Source organism: Hypanus sabinus, chromosome 3 (genome assembly GCF_030144855.1).
Source record: "Hypanus sabinus isolate sHypSab1 chromosome 3, sHypSab1.hap1, whole genome shotgun sequence".
Lineage (NCBI taxonomy): Eukaryota > Metazoa > Chordata > Chondrichthyes > Myliobatiformes > Dasyatidae > Hypanus > Hypanus sabinus.
This window is the reverse complement of record NC_082708.1, coordinates 77,849,194-77,870,940: the sequence shown is the minus strand read 5'-3', so window position 1 is coordinate 77,870,940 and position 21,747 is coordinate 77,849,194.

The following is a 21,747-nucleotide window of genomic DNA, read 5'->3' as shown; positions in this document are numbered from 1 at the left end:
TAAGGGGAGATATGAAGCTATCAGGCAGTAACTAGGAAGTATAAATTGGGAACAGATGTTCTCAGGGAAATGTATGGAAGAAATGTGGCAAATGTTCAGAGGATATTTGTGTGGGGTTCTGTATAGGTACGTTCTGATGAGATGGAAAGGATGGTAGGGTACAGGAACCGTGGTGTACAAAGGCTGTTGTAAATCTAGTCACGAAGAAAAGAAGAGCATACGAAAGGTTCAAAAAAACTAGGTAAGGATAGTGATCTGGAAGATTATAAGGCTAGCAGGAAGGAGCTTAAGAAAGAACTTAGGAGAGCCAGCACAGGCCATGAGACGGCATTGATGGACAGAATTAAGGAAAACCCCAAGGCATTCTACAAGTATGCAAAGAACAAGAGGATAAGACATGAGAGAATAGTGTGACAATGTGTGACAGTGGGAAAGTGTATATGGAACCGGAGGAAATAGCAGAGGTACTTAATGAACACTTAGCTTCACTATTAACTACGGAAAAGGATCTTGGTGATTCTAAGGATTTGCTTGCAGTGGACTGAAAAGCTTGAGCATGTAGATATTAAGAAAGAGGATGTGTTGGAGCTTTTGGAAAGCATCAAGTTGGATGAGATATACCCCAGGCTACTGTGGGAGGCAAGGGAGGAGATTGCTGAGCCTTTGGCAATGATCTTTGAATCATCAATGGGGACAAGAGAAGTTCCATTGTTGCTCCATTATTCAAAAAAGGGAGTAGAGATAACCCAGGAAATTATAGACCAATGAGTCTTACTTCAGTGGTTGGTAATTTGATGGAGAAGATCCTGAGAGGCAGAATTAATGAACATTTGGAGAGGTATAATATGATTAGGAATAGTCAGCATGGCTTTGTAAAGGGCAGATCGTGCCTTACAAGCCTGATTGAATTTTTTGAGGATGTGACTAAATACATTGATGAAGGAAGAGCAGTAGATGTAGTGTATATGGATTTCAACAAGGCATTTGATAAGGTACCCCATGCAAGGCTTATTGAGAAAGTAAGGAGGCATGAGATCCAAGGGACATTGCTTTGTGGATCCAGAACTGCTTTGCCCACAGAAGACAGAGTGGTTTTAGACGGGTCATATTCTGCGTGGAGGTCAGTGACCAGTGATGTACCTCAGGGATCTGTTCTGGGACCTTTACTCTTTGTGATTTTTATAATTGACCTGGATGAAGAAGTGGAGGGATGGGTTAGTAAGTTTGCCGATGACATAGAGATGTTCTGGATAGTGTGGAGGGTTGTCAGAGGTTACAGTGGGACATTGATAGGATGCAAAACTGGGCTGAGAAGTGGCAGATAGAGTTCAACCCAGATAAGTGTGAAGTGGTTCATTTTGGCAGGTCAAATATGATGACAGAACATAGTATTGATGGTAAGACTCTTGGCAGTGTGGAGGATCAGAGGGATCTTGGGGTCTGAGTCCATAGGACACTCAAAGCTGCTGCGCAGGTTGACTTTGTGGTTAAGAAAACATATAATGCATTGGCCTTCATCAATCGTGGGACTGTTTAGGAGCTGAGAGGCAATGTTGTAGCTATATAGGACCCTTGTCAGACCCCACTTGGTGTACTGTGCTCAATTCTGGTTGCCTCACTATAGGAAGCATGTGGAAACCATAGAAAGGGTGCAGAGGAGATTTACAAGGATGTTGCCTGGATATGGGAGCATGCCTTATGAGAATAGGGTGAGCGAACTCAGCCTTTTTTCCTTGGAGCGACGGAGGATGAGAGGTGAACTGATAGAGGTGTATAAGATGATGAGAGTCATTGATCATATGGATAGTCAAAGGGTTTTTCCCAGGGCTGAAATGGCTAACATGAGAGGGCACAGTTTTAAGGTGCTTGGGAGTAGGTACAGAGGAGATATCAGGGGTAAATGTTTTTCGCAGAGAGTGGTGAGTGCATGAGTGCCAGCGACTGTGGTGGAGGTGGATATGATAGGGTCTTTTAAGAAACTCCTGGATAAGTACATGGAGCTCAGAAAAATAGAGGGCTATGGGTAACCCTAGGTCATTTCTAAAGTAAGTATATGTTTGTCACAGCATTGTGGGCCAAAGGGCCTGTATTGTGCTGTAGGTTTTCTATGTTTCTGTGTAACCTCTCATTCCCTCCAAGGATTAGAGATCTGGTATGGTCAACTTCTCTCTGCAAGCCAGCCCTGCTGTTCCAGGCAGCATCCTCATAAATTTCTTCCACTCTACCCAGCTTCAAAATGTCTTTCCTTTAACAGGTTGACTGGACAGTACACAATATCCCGTCATCACCAATGACTAGACAACTGCAACGTAATGTCCAACTCCTAAGCTCGATGGCCTGACCGATGACTGCCAGCATACTAAATGTCTTCTTCATCACCCTGACTATGTACGCTGGCACTTTCAGCAAGCTGTGCACTTGTGCTCCCAGCTCCCTCTGTTCCACACTGGTCTGTGCACTGCCAGTCACTGCGTTGTACCGACCCTGCTTTGAATGTTACGGGTGCATCAGCTGAGTCGAAATCCATTCATCACTTCCAGCCTGTCTCCTGAATCATAATTTTGTTGCAAGCTGGATATACGTTGATGGAGTGGAAACTCTCCCATTTGATGAATGTTCTTTGAGGAGATAGTGTGCTCATCCTTCCCATCATTGCATGCATAGCCCTTAATATTGTGATTAGGCATACAGACTTGAACATAGAACATGGAAGAGTACAGCAGAGGAACAGGCCATTCGGCCCACAATGTTGTGCCAAACCAGCTAAAAAGCAAATCAAAAACAGCCACACCGTGTCCATATCCCTCCATCTTCCTCACATCCATGTGCCTGTCCAAATGTCTCTTAAAAGCCTCTAATGGATTTGCCTCTACCAGCATACCAGGCAGCACATTCCAGACATCCACAACTCTCCGACTAAAAATCTTACCCCTCACATCCCCCTTGAAGCTACCCCCTCTCACCTTCAATGCATGCCCTCTGATATCAGACATTTCAACCGGGAAACAGATACTCCCTGTCCACTCTGTCTTTGCCTCCCATAACCTTGTAAATCTCTATCAGATCTGCTCTCAGCTTCCTGACTACATGGTCATTCTGACTGGCAATCCTCCTAAAGCATCAGTTAGATTTCATATGCATTTGTTGGCTCCCTATTCTGAGGTACTGCATTTGCCAAAGGCAGGGGTCAGCATGACTCCAAGGTCGTGACAGCAAAGTTGACCTTAACATTGGTCATAATGATCACAAAGTCCAGCAAGAGAAGTGTTAAAATCTTGCAATTGTTTTCTGCAAGAAGATCAGATAAGAGAAGCTGCTGAATGGTTGGAAAGGAGCAAAGTTTTAAATTTGAAATAAGTAGGATTGTAATGGAAGATGCCCATTTTCACTGTTGTAATGAAGACAATCTGAACATCTTCTGGGATCGTGCTTACACATTTATGGTAAGAAAATGCAACAGAATTAGAGATTTCCTAAGTACTTTCAGCCACCATCTCCAAAGTGAACTGCAGCTACTCGCTTCAGCTGCTGTCGGGTCCCAACCCTGCCGCTCTGCTGAGCAGAGGAGAAAGGGCAACAGTAGCAGGTGCACAGGAACACCACCACACAGTTTCAGCTCGATTTGGTAAGTGTCATCATCGATCAATATAAATTCTGGAGCTCCTGACCCAACAGCAATTTTGGACCATTGGGATCTCTTCTGGGGAAGGTGGTGACCTGTATAGATTGGATGGGTTGAACTCGAGGGGGAGCAATATCCTTGCAGGTAGGTTTGTTAGCATGGTTCGGGAGGGTTTAAATTAATTTGCAAAGGGTGTGGGACCCGGAGTGATAGAGCAGTGAAGAAGTGTATGGAGTAAAGCCAGATCTAACATATAGAGAGGCTTTGAGGAAAGAGCAGCAGAATAAAGGGTATAAAGGTAGTAAGGTAGAAGGGCTAAAGTGTGTGTACTTCAATGCAAGAAGCATCAGGAACAAAGGTGATGAACTGAGAGCTTGGATGCATACATGGAATTATGATGTAGTGGCCATTACAGAGACTTGGCTGGCACCAGGGCAGGAATGGATTCTAAATATTCCTGGATTTCAGTGCTTTAAAAGGGATAGAGATCGGGGAGAAAGGGGAGGAGGGGTGGCATTACTGGTCAGGGATACTATTACAGCTGCAGAAAGGGTGGGTAATGTAGCAGGATCCTCTTTTGAGTCAGTATGGGTGGAAGTCAGGAATAGGAAGGGAGCATTTACTCTATTGGGGGTATTCTATAGGCCCCCTGGTAGCAGCAGAGATACCGAGGAGCAGATTGGGAGGCAGATTTTGGAAAGGTGCTAAAATAACAGGGTTGTTATCATGGGTGACTTTAACTACCCTAATATTGATTGGCACTTGATTAGTTCCAAGGGTTTAGATGGGGCAGAGTTTGTTAAGTGTGTCAAGGACAGATTACTGTCACAGTATGTTGACAGGCCGACTAGGGGGAATGCCATACCAGATCTAGTATTAGGTAATGAATCGGGTCAGGTCACAGATCTGTCAGTGGTTGAGCATCTAGGGGACAGTGATCACCGCTCCCTGACCTTTAGCATTATCATGGAAAAGGATAGAATCAGAGAGGACAGGAAAATTTTTAATTGGGGAAGGGCCAATTATGAGGCTATAAGGCTAGAACTTACAGGTGTGAATTGGGATGATGTTTTTGCAGGGAAATGTACTATGGACATGTGGTCGATGTTTAAGGATCTCTTGCAGGATGTTAGGGATAAATTTGTCCTGGTGAGGAAGATAAAGAATGGGTAGGGTGAAGGAACCATGGGTGACAAGTGAGGTGGAAAATCTAGTCAGGTGGAAGAAGGCAGCATACATGAGGTTTAGGAAGCAAGGATCAGATGGAGCTATTGAGGAATATAGGGTAGCAAGAAAGGAGCTTAAGAAGGGGCTGAGAAGAGCAAGAAGGGGGCATGAGAAGGCTTTGGCGAGTAAGGTAAAGAAAAACCCCAAGGCATTCTTCAATTATGTGAAGAACAAAAGGATGACAGGAGTGAAGATAGGATCGATTAGAGATAAAGGTGGGAAGATGCGCCTGGAGGCTATGGAAGTGAGTGAGGTCCTCAATGAATACTTCTCTTCGGTATTCACCACTGAGAGGGAATGATGACGGTGAGGACAATATGAGTGAGGTTGATGTTCTGGAGCATGTTGATATTAAGGGAGAGAAGGTGTTGGAGTTGTTAAAATACATTAGGATGGATAAGTCCCTGGGGCCTGACAGAATATTCCCTGGGCTGCTCCATGAGGTGAGGGGAGAGATTGCTGAACCTCTGGCTAGGATCTTTATGTCCTCGTTGTCCACGGGAACGGTACCGGAGGATTGGAGGGAGGCAAATGTTGTCCCCTTGTTCAAAAAAGGTAGTAGGGATAGTCCGGGTAATTATAGACCAGTGAGCCTTACGTCTATGGTGGGAAAGCTGTTGGAAAAGATTCTTAGAGATAGGATCTATGGGTATTTAGAGAATCATGGTCTGATCAGGGACAGTCAGCATGGCTTTGTGAAGGGTAGATCATACCTAACAAGCCTGATAGAGTTCTTTGAGGAGGTGACCAGGCATATAGATGAGGGTAGTGTAGTGGATGTGATCTACATGGATTTTAGTAAGGCATTTGACACGGTTCCACATGGTAGGCTTATTCAGAAAGTCAGAAGACATGGGATCCAGGGAAGTTTAGCCAGGTGGATTCAGACTTGGCTTGCCTGCAGAAGGCAGAGGGTCATGGTGGAGGCAGTACATTCAGATTGGAGGGTTGTGACTAGTGGTGTCCCACAAGGATCTGCTCTGGGACCTCTACTTTTTGTGATTTTTATTAACGACCTGGATGTGGGGGTAGAAGGGTGGGTTGGCAAGTTTGCAGATGACACAAAGGTTGGTGGTGTTGTGGATAGTGTAGAGGATTGTCAAAGATTGCAGAGAGACATTGATAGGATGCAGAAGTGGGCTGAGAAGTGGCAGATGGAGTTCAACCCGGAGAAGTGTGAGGTGGTACACTTTGGAAGGACAAACTCCAAGGCAGAGTACAAAGTAAATGGCAGGATACTTGGTAGTGTGGAGGAGCAGAGGGATCTGGGGGTACATGTCCACAGATCCCTGAAAGTTACCTCACAGGTAGATAGGGTAGTTAAGAAAGCTTATGGAGTGTTAGCTTTCATGTCGAGGGATAGATTTTAAGAGACGCGATTTAATGATGCAGCTCTATAAAACTCTAGTTAGGCCACACTTGGAGTACTGTGTCCAGTTCTGGTCGCCTCACTATAGGAAGGATGTGGAAACATTGGAAAGGGTACAGAGGAGATTTATCAGGATGCTGCCTGGTTTAGAGAGTATGATCAGAGATTAAGGGAGCTAGGGCTCTACTCTTTGGAGAGAAGGAGGATGAGAAAAGACATGATAGAGGTGTACAAGATATTAAGAGGAATAGACAGAGTGGACAGCCAGCACCTCTTCCCCAGGGCACCATTGCACAGTACAAGAGGACATGGCTTTAAGGTAAGGGGAGGGAAGTTCAAGGGGGATATTAGAGGAAGGTTTTTCACTCAGAGAATGGTTGGTGTGTGGAATGCACTGCCTGAGTCAGTGGTGGAGGCAGATACGCTAGTGAAGTTTAAGAGACTACTAGACAGGTATATGGAAGAATTTAAGGTGGGGGGTTATATGGTAGGCAGTGTTTGAGGGTCGGCACAACATTGTGGGCTGAAGGGCCTGTAATGTGCTGTACTATTCTATGCTTTATGTTCAATGTGAGGGTGTTTTGCAGTGGATCAAGAAGACATTCCAGGAATTCTACTCAATAAATCTGTTTGCATTTTAGCCTTACAGACCCCAACCAATTTCCATATTATGTAACAGGGTAATGTTATTCCCCATGCATTGTTTTTTGGAGCAGTTTGAAGTGTGTTGGATTGTGGGGTGGGGGGTGGTAGGGAATGTTGGAAATAAGTGGTTGCCCCTATGGCAGTCATTGTTGGGAGGTCCTGGGACAATCACGGCTTCGCAGTGTAACTCTGAAAAGTGACCCCATCTTTCCCTTTAACCTTCATGGCCATGTGATACTGACATCCAATCTCCCTCACTACCCCTGATTGTCCACCTAACTCCCAGTTTACCTACTGATCACCAAGGACAATAACCCCTAATGAGCTGAGCCCACTTCCCTCTTCTCTCTTCCCTCCAGTCAGTCACTTGTTACCCCTCCACTTCATCCTAATTCCAGCACTCTGCCAAACCTGTCTACCTGACCTCAAGCCCAGACCATGGCTTATGAATACCAGCTCTCCCTCTCTCCATCTGACTCAATGCTCTAAAAGCATTAAAAGCTTTTGGCATTAAAAGCAGGTGACACATCCTTTCAGCCACACCCGAGGACTTGGACATCACTGAACTTTGAACTGTGATGACCGGTGTGTATTCAAACTTCTTAGCTCGGAGGTCATTTATTAATGCTGCCTGGCTACTGCTGTTCATGGAAAGAAGGAATATGGATAAATTGCTAAATCCTGGTGAGATACTTTTTTAAAGCTGACTAACCAACTATTTCATTCAGCCTTTGATTGAAAAATACAATCCTTGAACAATTCTTATGAAAAGGTTGTTGAGGTGGAGCTTGTGCACGATGGGCTGATTTTTCATCAGAAATTCGGTGTGAGGCAAAAAGACTGGAGATGCTTAGCCTGATAGATTTAGTGTATGACTTGTTTGTACAGTAAAATCTAATAATTCATTTCTGGTTGTTTGATTTCTGAGTTCAGCAAACTGCTGGTTGCATAGAGCCATCTAACGGTGAGAAATAGATTTGTGTGCAGGAAAGGTTGAACATTTGGAATGAAACAGCTGGCCCACCAAGTTACTCCTATATTCTTCTGCAACAACTTCAAAGGCGCTCCAGCCATGCTGCAGACTGACTAGTCACACAGCTTTCTAGGCAAGACAAAGAATCGCAAAAGCCTCCAGGTAAACGTGTGCATGTTTAGTGAGGAAGTCCAGGTCCAGAGGGGACAGGCTCAGAGTAAAAGGATGTCCCTTTTGAACAGAGATATGGAAGAGGGTGGTGAATCTGTAGAATTCATTGCTACAGACAGATGTGGAGGCCAAGTCATTGGGAATTTTAAAAATAGAGCTTGATAGTGTAACCCTCGGGTTCTATCAACTGCGTAAGTCTAGGGAAGACAATCTGGCCCCACCAAACATATGAGATTGAGGTGCAGAACCTCCTGCATGTGTGGATGCTGCGTGATGTGTTACCCTGTTACAAATAACAGACAGTACACGATAATTAGATGATTTGGCTTTATAATTCTTAATTTGACTAAAGGGTTAGTAAAGTAAAACAAAAAGAGAAGTTCCCATATTGGTGTAACAGTCTAATGTGCACAAGTTTGAGCTCGTGGTTTCCCTTTTGCTGGTCCTCCATTGATTTCCCCGGGCTACGTTGACTCTCAGTCCCAGTCCAAGTTCACTCCTTTCTGGTGTCTATGACCTCTCCTTTCTGGCCTCTTCTCTCTCTAACTTCTGCTGAACAAAAGACCCAGATCACCTCTGTCTCAGGCACACAGCAAGAAATAAACACTCCCTTCATTGGACGGTGCACATTCCAAAGCCCCTGTTATCTCTAACCATAACCCAACCACTGCTGCTACAGGAAAACCATTATATTAGCAGTGAAACCTTTCCTGGGGTGTAACAATAGGTTATTGATTAATCAGGGGTGTCACAGGTAATAGGGAGAAGGCAGAAAATTTGAATTGAGAGGGATAGTGAATCATCCATGACAGAATGACTGAGCAGACTCAATGGGCTGAATGGCCTAGTTCTGTTCCTATGTCTTGTGGTCTTATGGAAAACACTGTAAAATTTGTATTTTACTGCAGGAAACTGCAGTCAATGGAGCACAGATTACCCAATGTCTGCCTAATTTCTATATAGAGGCTCACTCAAGGTCAATGCTTAGCTCCAGGTTCCTTTTCCAATGCTTGCAGCAAATACCCTTCATTACTGATTAACAATGTACAAGAGTACAGCACAGGGACAGGTCCTTTAGCCATGATGTGCCTAACTAATTCCTAATTAGTTCACCTAATTCAAGCTGTGACTTCTGCCTGCACATGGCCCATAGCCCTCCACTCTCTGCATTTGACTATCTAAGAGCCTCGTGTATGATTCTATTGTATGTACCTTCAACATAACCTTGGCAATGCATTCCAGGCACCTGCCATTCTCTGTGTAAAAAGAGTTTATATAGATTTCCTTTGAACTTATCCCCTCTAACCTCATTCTGATACTGGGGAAAGAGGTATTTTCTATGCCTCTCATATTTACTAAGCTTCTATCAGGTCTCCCCCTCAACCCCTCCACTCTAAAGCAAACAATCCAGGTTTATGTAATTTATCCTAATAGCCCTCTAACTGGGCAGCATCCTGGTAAAACCTCTTCTGCACTCTCTCCAAGGCCTCCACATCCTTCTTATAATGAGGTGGCCAGAACTGAATGCGATCCTCCAGGTGTGGCATAACCAGAGTTATATAAAGCTGCAATATAACTTCCCGAATCTTGAACTCAGCGCTTCACCAAAGGCAAGCATGCCATATTGCTGCTTTGCCATCCTATCAATTTGTGAAGTCACTTTCAGGAAGCTATGGACCTGGACCCTGAGATCGCTGGGTCCTGCCTTATCAGTGTGCTTTCCCTTTACATTTGATCTCCCAAAGTGCGACACCTCACATTTGCCTGGATTAAACTCAATCTGCTATTTCTCTGCCCATATCTGCACTCAGTGACCACATCATTAGGGACTCCTGCTTGTTAATGCAAATATCTGATCAGCCAATCATGTGGCAATAACTCAATGCATAAAAGCATGTAGACATGGTCAAGAGGTTCAGAGTTTGTTCAGATCAAATATCAGAATGGGGAAGAAATGTGATACAAGAAATTGACTATGGAATGATTATTGGTGCCAGATGGGGTAGTTTGAGTATCTCTGAAACTGCTGATTTCCTGGGATTTTCATGCGCACCAGTCTCTGGAATTTACAGAGAATGGTGCGAAAAGTATCCCGTGAGTGGCAGTTCCATGCGTGAAAATGCTCTGTAAATGAGAGGGGTCAGAGGAGAATGGCTAGGCAGGTTCAAGCTGACAGGAAGACAACAGTAACTCAAATAACCAGGTGTTACCAGAGTGCTGTGCAGAAGAGCATCTACAAAAGCACAACACACCAAACCTTGAATATGGGCTGCAGCAGCAGCGGACCATGATTATACACTCAGTTTGGTCCAGGAGGCACGTAATGAAGTGGCCACTGAGTGTATATGCCATGAGGTGCAGTGGCAATATCGGGACCTAACTGTGGTGGAAAGACAGACTCCAATATAGAGATGGCGATGAGAGTTTACTCATAGACCTCGTGTTGGGAGCCCCGATTAACATTAAGTAGCTAATAATAGTGAACTCTTCCTGAGGCTCAACAGGTTTGCCCTATGAGAATGGAAGATGTCCAAGCATATCATATCAGTGTGATTCAGATGTATAATATTATATTCAGATAGATCAAGTGACATTTGCCGTTTACCAAGAGCAGGCTCAGACCCCAGCTCATCCAGAGCTGTCTGAAATCTTTAGTATTGTTATTCCCAAGCTGTGAAGGTGGGGGGAGTAGGGGCTGTGGCTTCAGCACACAAATCCTATTTGTTTGAGAGCACATACAACAGTGGTCTGATTTGTTTTGGAGATCCTTTCACCAGGACAATTGCTGAATGTGCTTGTATTTAATAGTTTTAAGATCACACAGTATTGTTAATCCAGGACCTGAAGAAAACTGGAGTTATAGAAAACCTTGTGCAGCTGAATTTTCCTGGAGAAATCTTTTCATAAATGCAGTCCAACTGATTTCTAATATAGCTGAAAGTAAGCTGTTCTTACTGCCATGACTTTCCACCAACACCCTCTCCAATCTTCTTGTGGTTGTTCTGCAAGTAACTTTTCTTACCTTGAGCTAAGGTTGATGCTGGTCCTTGTTCTCATGAGGACTAATTTCTTTAAGTCTAATTTGCTCAGTTATTTTGGTTTTTGATCATGAGTTGCTGCTCATCTTATTTACGCTATTATTTTTACCTCTGGGGACATGTCTGGTTCCCCAGTGTTTTCGGATAATTTTCATGGCATTTTAAGTTGCTAACTAGCACTGAGGAGCTCACCCATAATTTATGTAGACAATCTAGGATATTATCTTGGTTCATTTAGAAAGCTATTTCCCATTGTGGTTATTGGTCTTTGGCAGAATTTGATGGACTTGTAGAACTAACAGACAAATCTTTCTGGAACTGTTGGAGAGTCGAGGAATTGCAACTACCCTGAGTGGAGTGAAAAAGCTAGGTTCCTTTTCCTTGGAGCAGAGAAAGAAGATTAATGCATGAGTTTAAAACCACACAGTGTTTTGAAAGAATAAATATAGAAACAAATCGTTAAGAATATCTCATCAATGTTTTAGGATCATGATCATTCATCATAGTTGGGAAGCAGTAGAGGCTGTTGGGTGCTTCATTAGCATGTGTTATTACAACTCCGGGAATTGGAGTTCGGAGTTCAATTCGGCCATCCTCTGTAAGGAGTCTGTGTACGTCCTCCCTGTGAAATGCATGAGTTTTCCCTGGGTGCTCTGGTTTCCTCCCACTGTCCAAAACTGTACGGGGTAGGTTAATTAGTCAATGTAAATTGTCCAGTAATTAGGTTATGGTTAAATCAGGGTTGTAGGGGGTTACTAGGTGGTGCGACTCAATGGGCCAGATGGGACCTATTTTGTGCTGTATCACTAAATAAAGCAAATGAATAAAAGAGATTTGTTTAAACTTGGAGAGAAATAAGAGGGATGGAGAAAGCAAAGGAATATCAGTGTTGCGGTGGAGACCAGAACCGGAGATGACACCAGGTGGTTTTGAATAGGTAAGATTGCTGGAAAGTTTGTTAAGAGCTGCTGGTCTCTCTGATGATGCAAAGAGCAGAAAGAAAGAAAACAAAACCCTCCTGAAACCATAGTACTTTGCTTCCCAGTCCTTGCTCAGTTCTATGTAATTGAAATGTTCTCTCTTCAGGGATAATGGTTATTTTCCTGGGCCTTTCCTATATTTTCTTTAATTTCAGATCTCCAGCAACTGTGCTTGTGACTCTTTTTCCTTCAATATTTAGCTCTACTCGTAAAAATAGACTACAAACTTTTATTGACAGACAGATATACTTTATTGATCCCGAGGGAAATTGAGTTTCGTTACAGTCACACCAACCAAGAATAGAGTAGAAATATAGCAAAATAAAACCAGAAATAATTAAATAATAAGTAAATTATACCAAGTGGAAATAAGTCCAGGACCAGCCTATTGGCTCAGAGTGTCTGACACTCCGAGGAAGGAGTTGTAAAGTTTGATGGCCACAGGCAGGAATGACTTCCTATGACGCTCAGTGTTGCATCTCGGTGGAATGAGTCTCTGGCTGAATGTACTCCTGTGCCTAACCAGTACATTATGGAGTGGATGGGAGTCATTGTCCAAGATGGCACGCAAATTGGACAGCATCCTCTTTTCAGACACCACCGTCAGAGAGTCCAGTTCCACCCCCACAACATCACTGGCCTTACGAATGAGTTTGTTGGTTCTGTTGGTGACTGCTACCCTCAGCCTGCTGCCCCAGCACACAACAGCAAACATGATAGCACTGGCCACCACAGCCTCGTAGAACATCCTCAGCATCGTCCGGCAAATGTTAGAGGACCTCAGTATCCTCAGGAAATAGAAATTCATTCTCAGGAATTCCTTCATTCCTCAGAATACTTGTGGTAAAGATTATGAATATGAATTCACTGAACACCGAAGTCTTACATGGTCCTTGCCCTTAACCTTAATAAATAAATTGCCTTATCTAAATCATTTCACAACTGTAATGAATACAGTTAAGTATACAAAGACAACAGCCTATGTTGTCTTTGTTATAGCAAAAGACAATAGAATGGAATTGAAGATCAACAAAGTATTACTTTTAAATCCATCATTGTAAATATTTAAAATTATGTGCCATTAAGTTACCTGGTTGTTGTGAGCTGTAGTGTGGCAGTTTTAATATCCATGGCAAAATAATTTTACTTTTTCAAATTGAAATTTCTTTTTATTCTGAAATTCAATATACCTGCATCTGGTCAGTACGGCAAGAATGCATTTATGTATGCAGAGTCAAAATCTTACACCCAACATACATGTTGTAAAATTTATTTCATTTTAATATTTCTGACTTTTTCCTGTGCCATCTTCAAACAAGTCTTGCAGTTTAAGATGTCGCTACTGAATGTGGGTGACAGCTTACTGCTGGTTCGCAAAGCAAGACATTTGACAAATTACTCTATTAATAACACCTTATATGGAAATTTGCAGTAAACGATCACCGCTAACAATGAAGAGGTGAGCAAAGGCAAGGTTGATCTGAGGGTCGAGGCATGTGGGTTTCAGACAGAGCTGGAGGTGTTTTCCAGGACGAGCTGGAGTTGGAGAGAGAGTCAGAATTGGAGACATAGTTGGAGTGAGAGGAGTGAAGAAAAGCTGAAGCAGAGCTGATTTGGAGCCCGTCCACCTAAACCAGAAGTGAAGTTTGTTCTGTCTAAGTGCTGCACTGATATTGAAAAGGTTGGGTGTGGGCCGAAAGCGGCCCAGAGCACATCGCTGCGGTAGGGACTGGGCCCGAGTTCGGGGGACGACCTGGTACTTGGACAATTTGAATGCCAGGACAGATGCACTGAAAAGGCAAGGTGTCGGGACTGGATGCAAAGGTCAAGCCTGTTCTGCTCTGCGACAGTCTCTTCGGCACTGAGGCTGGGGCTGCTCCGGGCTCAGTGTCTGCGAGCTTCCTGGCGACTTGCCTCTGTGCGATGATGCTGAGACTGTGGTGATAGGGCCACTCTGGCTGATCCAGCTTTCGGGCTTACGCGCTCAATTTTGCTTTATTGTTTGCATGACTTAATTAGATTTCTTTTTCTTCTGTCTGTGCATTGTTTGTTGGTCTTAGTTTTAAATTGTGTTCTTTTGGGTTTCTTGGTTTTGTGGCTGCCTGTAAACAGATGAATCTCAAGATTGTATAATTTATACATACATTGATATTAAAATGTACTTTGAAACCTCATTTTACAATTCCACTATGTTAGATCTTCTCCACTCCATTATTGTCCATGACTTCGGATGCACTTTGCACAATTTCTCACAATCTTATCACAATGTTTATGACTTGAGGTACTTAACTGTATCTGATTTCTATGATTCCAAGATCAGTGTTTAGTGATGGTGTGTCACAGAATACAGATACAGATAAAGCGGACTGAACTGTCAGCAATGTATAACCTCGCCAGCAAGCCATTTGATCACAACCTTCAAGTGGAAATTGTACTGTTAATCTCCCAACTCTGAAAGTTAAAATAAGGATACGACCCACCCAGCCAACACACTTTTTGTCCCTCTTCCCTCCGGGAGAAGGTTCAGGAGCTTGAAGATTCGTATGGCCAGATTTGGGAACAGCTTCTTTCCAACTGTGATAAGACTGCTGAACGGATCCTGACCCGGATCTGGGCTGTACCTTCCAAATATCTGGACCTGATTTGCACTACCTTACTTTCCCTTTTCCGTTTTCTAATTATGATTTATAATTTAAATTTTTATTGTATTTACTTTGATTTGTACTCCAAGGAGCGCGAAGTGCTGAATCAAATATCGCCATGACGATTGTATGCTCTAGTATCTGGTGACAATAAAGTAAAGTAAACTGAACTCAACACCAGGTTTTAACTGGGCTCTGTTCCTGTTCAGAACCTGAACAAGTTTAAGGCAGAAATGAATGAAAACAGGGCACAGCAGAGGATGACAGAAAGAGTTGTGATAGGAGAGCAAGCAGGCGTGAGAAGAGCAGCTGCCGGCGGGCCTCACTGACAAAGTAAATGACAGAGTGAGCCACTTTACACACCATGTTTGCTGTGTCTTGGAGATAAGGCATCTGGAAATACTCTGTTCCTTCCCAGCAGAACTTTCAGCCCTGCAGCAGCCGGCAAATCCATCGCCATCCATCTCACGCGTTCGTATATACAAAGTGTCAATAAGTCATAACCTGGAGAGGGCCTGTAGGTTTTCACATGTCTGATTCTAATCAATAATGCACAAACTCGTGTTTGGCAGATGGATTACAATATAATTGAGCAGATCTCTAACTCATGAAGCAAATTCTTGTTTGGTGTCGTAGAGGCATATAGGAGTGAGATAGATCAGCTGGTTGAGTGGTGTCGCAACAACAACCTGGCACTCAACGTCAGTAAGACCAAGGAGTTGATTGTGGACTTCTGGAAGGGAAAGTTGAGTCCTCATTGAGGGATCAGCAGTGGAAAGTGGAAAAGTTTCAAGATCTCGGGTGGTTTGAAGAATACATCTCATAATGCTCTGAACACATCATCAATGCTGTAACCTGGGGTAATTGGATGTTGCAGGACTTTCAACATCAGACACACTCACCCAGGGACCTAGCCGTGGTTATGTTCAGGAGGTATATGCTGCAGATCCCCATGGACTCACTGTCTTTATTCAGAGCCATCTTGAGGCTTTTTCGGTTACCCCCGTGATGTTGCCAATGGCTCTCTGCCAACAATACCCGACGTGCTGAAGGCTCAGGGAAGATACTGTCCAGCGAAGCCCTGGCAGCCCACTGCAACTGGCATCACTTTGCCTTCCAGCCCTGCCTTCGACATTCGCTGACCAGTTCCTCATATCTGGCAAGCTTCCTCTCACGGGCCTCGTCTAGACGCTCCTCCCACGGCACTCTCTTGCTGCAGCAAGATGGCGTGCTGTGTGAGGGAATTTCCTTTTCCACACAAGACTCAGACCCAGGTGTTCATTAGGAGACTCTTTATTTACGTGACATGGAGAGCTGTCCCTCCAGAGAGCCACAACTCTGCTTACGATTTGTACACACGTCCTCTTTATGGTTAACTCTAGGTGTGGTTTGTTCAACATTTCCATGTTTGGAAGCTAGAGGGAAAAGACACCAAAGCCACATAGCCTCGTGGTGTACAGCTGCAAGCTAGGGGGCAGCACCACATAATCTTATATCTACAGCAGTAGGCTAAAGGGCAACACCAGGATTTTTGGCTGATCCAGGCATTAAGCAATACAGACACAGACAGGAGGAGGTCTGGTCTCAGGTTGGTCTTGACAATGTGCTGTGGGGAATTGTTTCTACAGGTCAGTCATGAGTGAGCGCTAGAATCCCTGTGGATGGCTTTACTCTCGCTTCTGGTTGCTGTCCAGCTCTCACAAAGCCGATGGTTTGATCGCAAGGTTGAGCTCGCTTGCGGTTACCGATTCTGGAGCAGGTTGCTTCCGCGAGGGTCTTCAGTACCTGGTCCTATCTCCAGCGGCATCGGCCCTCTCTCAGGCAGCAGCTCAGGATGTGCGGCTGGGACAGTCTGGGGCATCAACCTACTTCCAGATATAAAGGACAGATGCCCTGGGCAGGATGTCAAACACCGTCTGGACAAGGAACTCGATCTGGTGTGGCTCTGCTGGTGTGTTAACACCTCTGAAGATCTATCCTGGGCCCAACATATTGATGCAAGTACAAAGAAGGCATGACAGTGGCTATATTTCATTAGGAGTTTGAGGAGACTTGGTACATCACCAAGCACTCTTGCCAATTTTTACAGACGTACCATGGAGAGTATTCTAACTGATTGTATCATTGTCTGGTATGGAGGGGCTGTGGAAAGTTGTAAACTCAGCCAGCTCCATCATGGGCACTACCCTCCCAGCACTGAGGATATCTTCAAAAGATGATGCCTCAAAATAGTGGCATCTGTCATCAAGGACTCTCATCACTCAGGACATATCCTCTGCTCATTGCTATAACCAAGGAAGAGGAACAGGACCCTGAAGTCAACCACTCAGCATTTCAGAAACTGGCTCTTCCCCTCTGCCATCAGATTTTGAAAATGAATTGTTATTTTTAATTTGTTTTTTTTTATACATTTTCTACATCGCTACAAATAAAAAACCCCAGATGAAAATGAAGAACATTGGTAGAGTGCAAAAATAAACATACAATAATAATATGGTACAAAAAAAGATAATTGAGAAAGCACCCAAATTGAAGGCATGTAAAATTAGTATCCTCCCCAAGCCCCACAACAAACAAAAAAGAACTCCAGACCAACCACAACACAATATAGAGAATATAAATCAGGACATTCAAACCCCCAAAACTGTAAATACACTTAGCAACAGAAGATATTGATGCCTACTACCAAAAAAAAAGGAGCTGAAAGCCAGGGATCGGGAAAAAAACCCTTAGTTAAGAGGAAGGTTATGAAAGTACTCAATAAAAGGTCCCCAGACCTTATGGAACTTTGTATCCGAATTAAGAACTGAATAATGAATTTTTTCAAGGTCTAAGCAGGCCATAATATCGTTAAGCCATTGAGCATGTGTGGGCGGGGCAACATCTCTCCATCTAAGGAGGATTAAACGTCTCGCCAGGAGAGAGCAAAAGATAATATTCAACACTTAGTCGAACTCAGACGTAAATCTGTCTCACCCAAAAAACTGAACAAAGCAATTAAAGGTTCTAGGTGGTGATTCAGAATATACGATAACGTTATGAAGACATCTTTTCAAAATTTCTCCAAGCTAGGACAAAACCAGTACATATGAATGAGAGAGGCCTCGCCCCTTTTGCATTTATCACAAAGCGGACTGATGTTAGGGTAAAATCGAGATAATTTAGATTTAGACATATGGGCTCTATGAACAATCTTAAACTGTAAAAGGCAATGGCGAGCACAAAGAGAGGTTGAATTAACTGATTTGAGAATCGAGTCCCAAGTCTCATCAGATAAGGAGGTATTTAAATCATGCTCCCATGCCATTTTAATTTTATCCACAGGGGCTGCTAATTTATCACCAATAAATGAAATTAAACCTTTACCTAGTGGATTAATAGAAAGAAATAAATCCATAACATTTTCCTCAGGCATTTCAGGGAAGTTAGGAATGAAAGGATTAATAAAGTGTCGAATTTGGAGATATCTCAAAAAATGAGCATTGGGCAAATTGAACTTAGCAGAGAGCTGTTGGAATGAAGCAAAGCGATTATCAATAAAAAGATCTTCAAAATGTCTAATGCCCTTCCTATACCAAACATGGAATGCTGAATCATACGTAGTAGGTAAAAAAAGGTGATTATGTAAGATAGGGCTAGGAAAGGAAAAACCATGGAAACCATAAAATTTCCTAAATTGAGCCCATATACACAAAGTGTGTCTAACAAGAGGATTAACTATTAATCTGGAAAAACTACTAGGGCGTACAGAGCCAAGAAGTGCAGAGATAGATAAATCTTTAGTGGAGCTAAAGAGTGCCACTTAGGGCACTTGGGTTGGCCATGGAAAAAAGACCAAAAGGTAGCACAGCATATATTGGCTGCCCAATAATATAAACAAAAGTTAGCTAAAGCCATGACACCCTCTTTTTTAGATTTTTGGAGATAAACTTTATTAATTCTAGAGCGCTTATTGTTCCACAGATATGACAAAATAATAGAGTCTAAGGAATCAAAAAAAGATTTAGGAATAAAAATTGGGATTGATTGAAATAAATATAAAAGTTTAGGGAGAACATACATTTTAACAACATTAATACGACCTACCAAAGACAGATAGAGGTGACCATTGTAACAGACTTTGTTTTATAGTATATGAAAAATTGGCAAAGTTTTCACGAAAAAGATCTTTAAACTTCCTTGTGACTGTAATCCCAAGATAAGTAAATTGATTATGAACTACTTTAAAAGGGAGATCATGGAATGTTAATTCTTGTGCTTCTTTATTAATTGGGAAAACTTCACTCTTATGTAAATTAAGTTTATAGCCAGAGATCTGGCTAAACTGATCAAGAAGTGAAAACATTGGAGGTAAGGATGTAGATGGATTTGAAAGGAAAAGTAATAAGTCATCAGCATAAAGAGAAACTTTATGCTCAACACCCCCTCTCCAAATCCCGGTCATTTCAGGACAATTTCGAAATGCTATCGCCAAAGGTTCTATAGCCAAATCAAAGAGAAAGGGACTTAAAGGGCATCCCTGACGGGTGCCACGTTTGAGGTTAAATAACTGGGATTTCTGAAAATTAGTCAAAAAAGAGGCAGTAGGACACAGATACAGTAATTTGATCCAAGAGATAAGACTTTGACCGAGGTCAAATTTTTCTAAAACTGCAGAAAGGTAGTTCCACTCTATACGATCGAATGCTTTCTCCACATCGAGGGAAATAACACATTCAGGAATCCCAGTTGGAGGTGAATATAAAATGTTAAATAAACACAGAATGTTAAAAAAGGAAGATGGTTTTTAATAAAACCAGTTTGATCCTCAGAAATAATAGAGGGATTAACAGTTTCTAATCTATAAGCCAAAACTTTGGCCAAGATTTTAACATCAACATTAAGCAAAGAAATCGGCCTATACGAGGAACACTCTGTTGGGTCTTTACCCTTTTTAATAAAAGAATAATAGATGTCTCATTAAAAGAGGGTGACAATTTACCGTAATTAAACGAATCAGGTAATACTGAGAATAACTGAGGAGAAGGAAGAGAAGAGAACGATTTATAAAATTCTATGGGGAACCCATCAGGTCCAGGAGATTTCCCTGAAGACAATGCAGAAATTGCAAAAGATATTTCTTCTGATGATATAGGCGCATTAAGTTTAGCTTTAAAATCTGATGAAAGCGAAGGAATATTCAGATTATTTAAAAAATGATCAACAGAGATATTCTCATTCAGAGATTCAGAGGAATAAAGTCGAGAATAGAAATTTTTAAAATGCGTCATTGATTTCTAAGTGATCCGATGTAAAGTCTCCATTCTCCTTCCAGATCTTTGTAATATGTTGTTTGGCTTTGGAATGCCTCAGCTGATTGGCTAGAAATTTACCAGATTTGTCACCATGAATATAAAAGCGACTCTTACTTTCAAGAAGTTGGCATTCGACAGATTGAGTAGACAGAAGATTAAATTTAGTTTGAAGTTCTACATGCTTCTTGTATAATTCAGGATTCTTAGTTTGAACATATAGTTGATCCAATTCTTTAATCTGATTAATGAGGTCTAATCGATCTGCACAGGACTTTCTATTAAGATTTGCTGTATAGGAGATTATTTGACCCCTCAATTATGCTTTCATGGCATCCCAGACAATCTGGGATGACACTTCAGATGATGTATTGGTGTTAACATAAAAGGTTATCTGATCCTTAATAAATTTTAGAAAATCATCATCCGATAATAAAGTCGAATCAAACCTCCAGTGTTTATTCCTCTGAGGGAGACCAGGAAAATTTAAAGACAGAGTAATTGGGGCATGGTCAGAAATCAGTATACTCTGATAGTCATAAGAATAGACAAATGGAATGTTGATTATCAAGTAAAAAGTAGTCAATTCTAGTAAAGGTATGGTGAACATGTGGAAAAAAAAAGAATAGTCTCTCTCAGTAGGATGAAGGAAACGCCATATATCAGAGATACCATAATTAGAGAAAAAAAGAGTGAATAGCTAAGGCAGATTTAGTAGGTAGTCTAGTAACAGAGGACGATTGATCCAAATTAGGATCTAACCAACAATTGAAATCGCCACCCAGTATAAGAGAGTATGAGTTTAAGTCTGGTAGTGAGGAGAAAAAACGTTCAAAAAAATTAACATCATCAACATTGGGGGCATACAGGTTTGCTAGTACAAATTTAGTATTATATAATTTACCAGAAACAATAATAAAATGGCCATTTGTATCAGGTATCTTATTATGGAGTTCAAAAGGAATATTTGAATTAATAAGAATGGAGACCCCCCCCTAGCTTTGGCGGCAAAGGATGAATGAAAATGCTGACCTGCCCACTTTGACAAAAGCCGAGAATTATCAAAACTACGAATATGAGTTTCATGAAGGAAAGCAATGTCAGCTTTGAGTTGTTTAATATGTGAGAAGACCTTCCTTCTTTTAACAGGGTGATTCAATCCCTTTATGTTCCAGCTCACAAGTTTAAGTCTATTAACCATTATCAATTGTTAGTGCATAGAAGGCAGCAGGCATATAAAAAATCAAGCCGTACAATAACAGTCTGGGAGCAAAAATGTAAACATAGATCCGTAGAATCAAAACAGAGACATGTCCTGAATAACAAAGGAAAGCAAAAGAAACAGTGAGTAGTGTTGGAACTGGAGAACCCACCCCACCCTCGTAACCCAAAACTAGACGTCTACCTAAAAAAGCAGCTAGCTCTACCAAAAAAATTAACCCAAGTATGACTTCCAGTTCTGTGCCGTTAACAACAGTTCCGTATAAATACTATAGCAAATAGTAACTAGTTTATGCACTAGAAAACATAATTACAAATAGGAACAACTTCAACAGAAGTATAAAACTTAATATAAAGAAAATCAGAAGAAAACCAAAACTAACCTACCAGTGAAAAATTATAAAAAATTAAAAGAAAAAAAAGGGAGGGAGAAAAGGGGGAAATTATAGATTCGAAGAGAGTACTTATCAACCATTTACAGAAAAAAAAGCAAAACTTAAACTATGAATCAACCAACAGGGAGGCCTTCAATAAAAACTCCAAACCTCCAAAACAAGTTAAAGTCAAT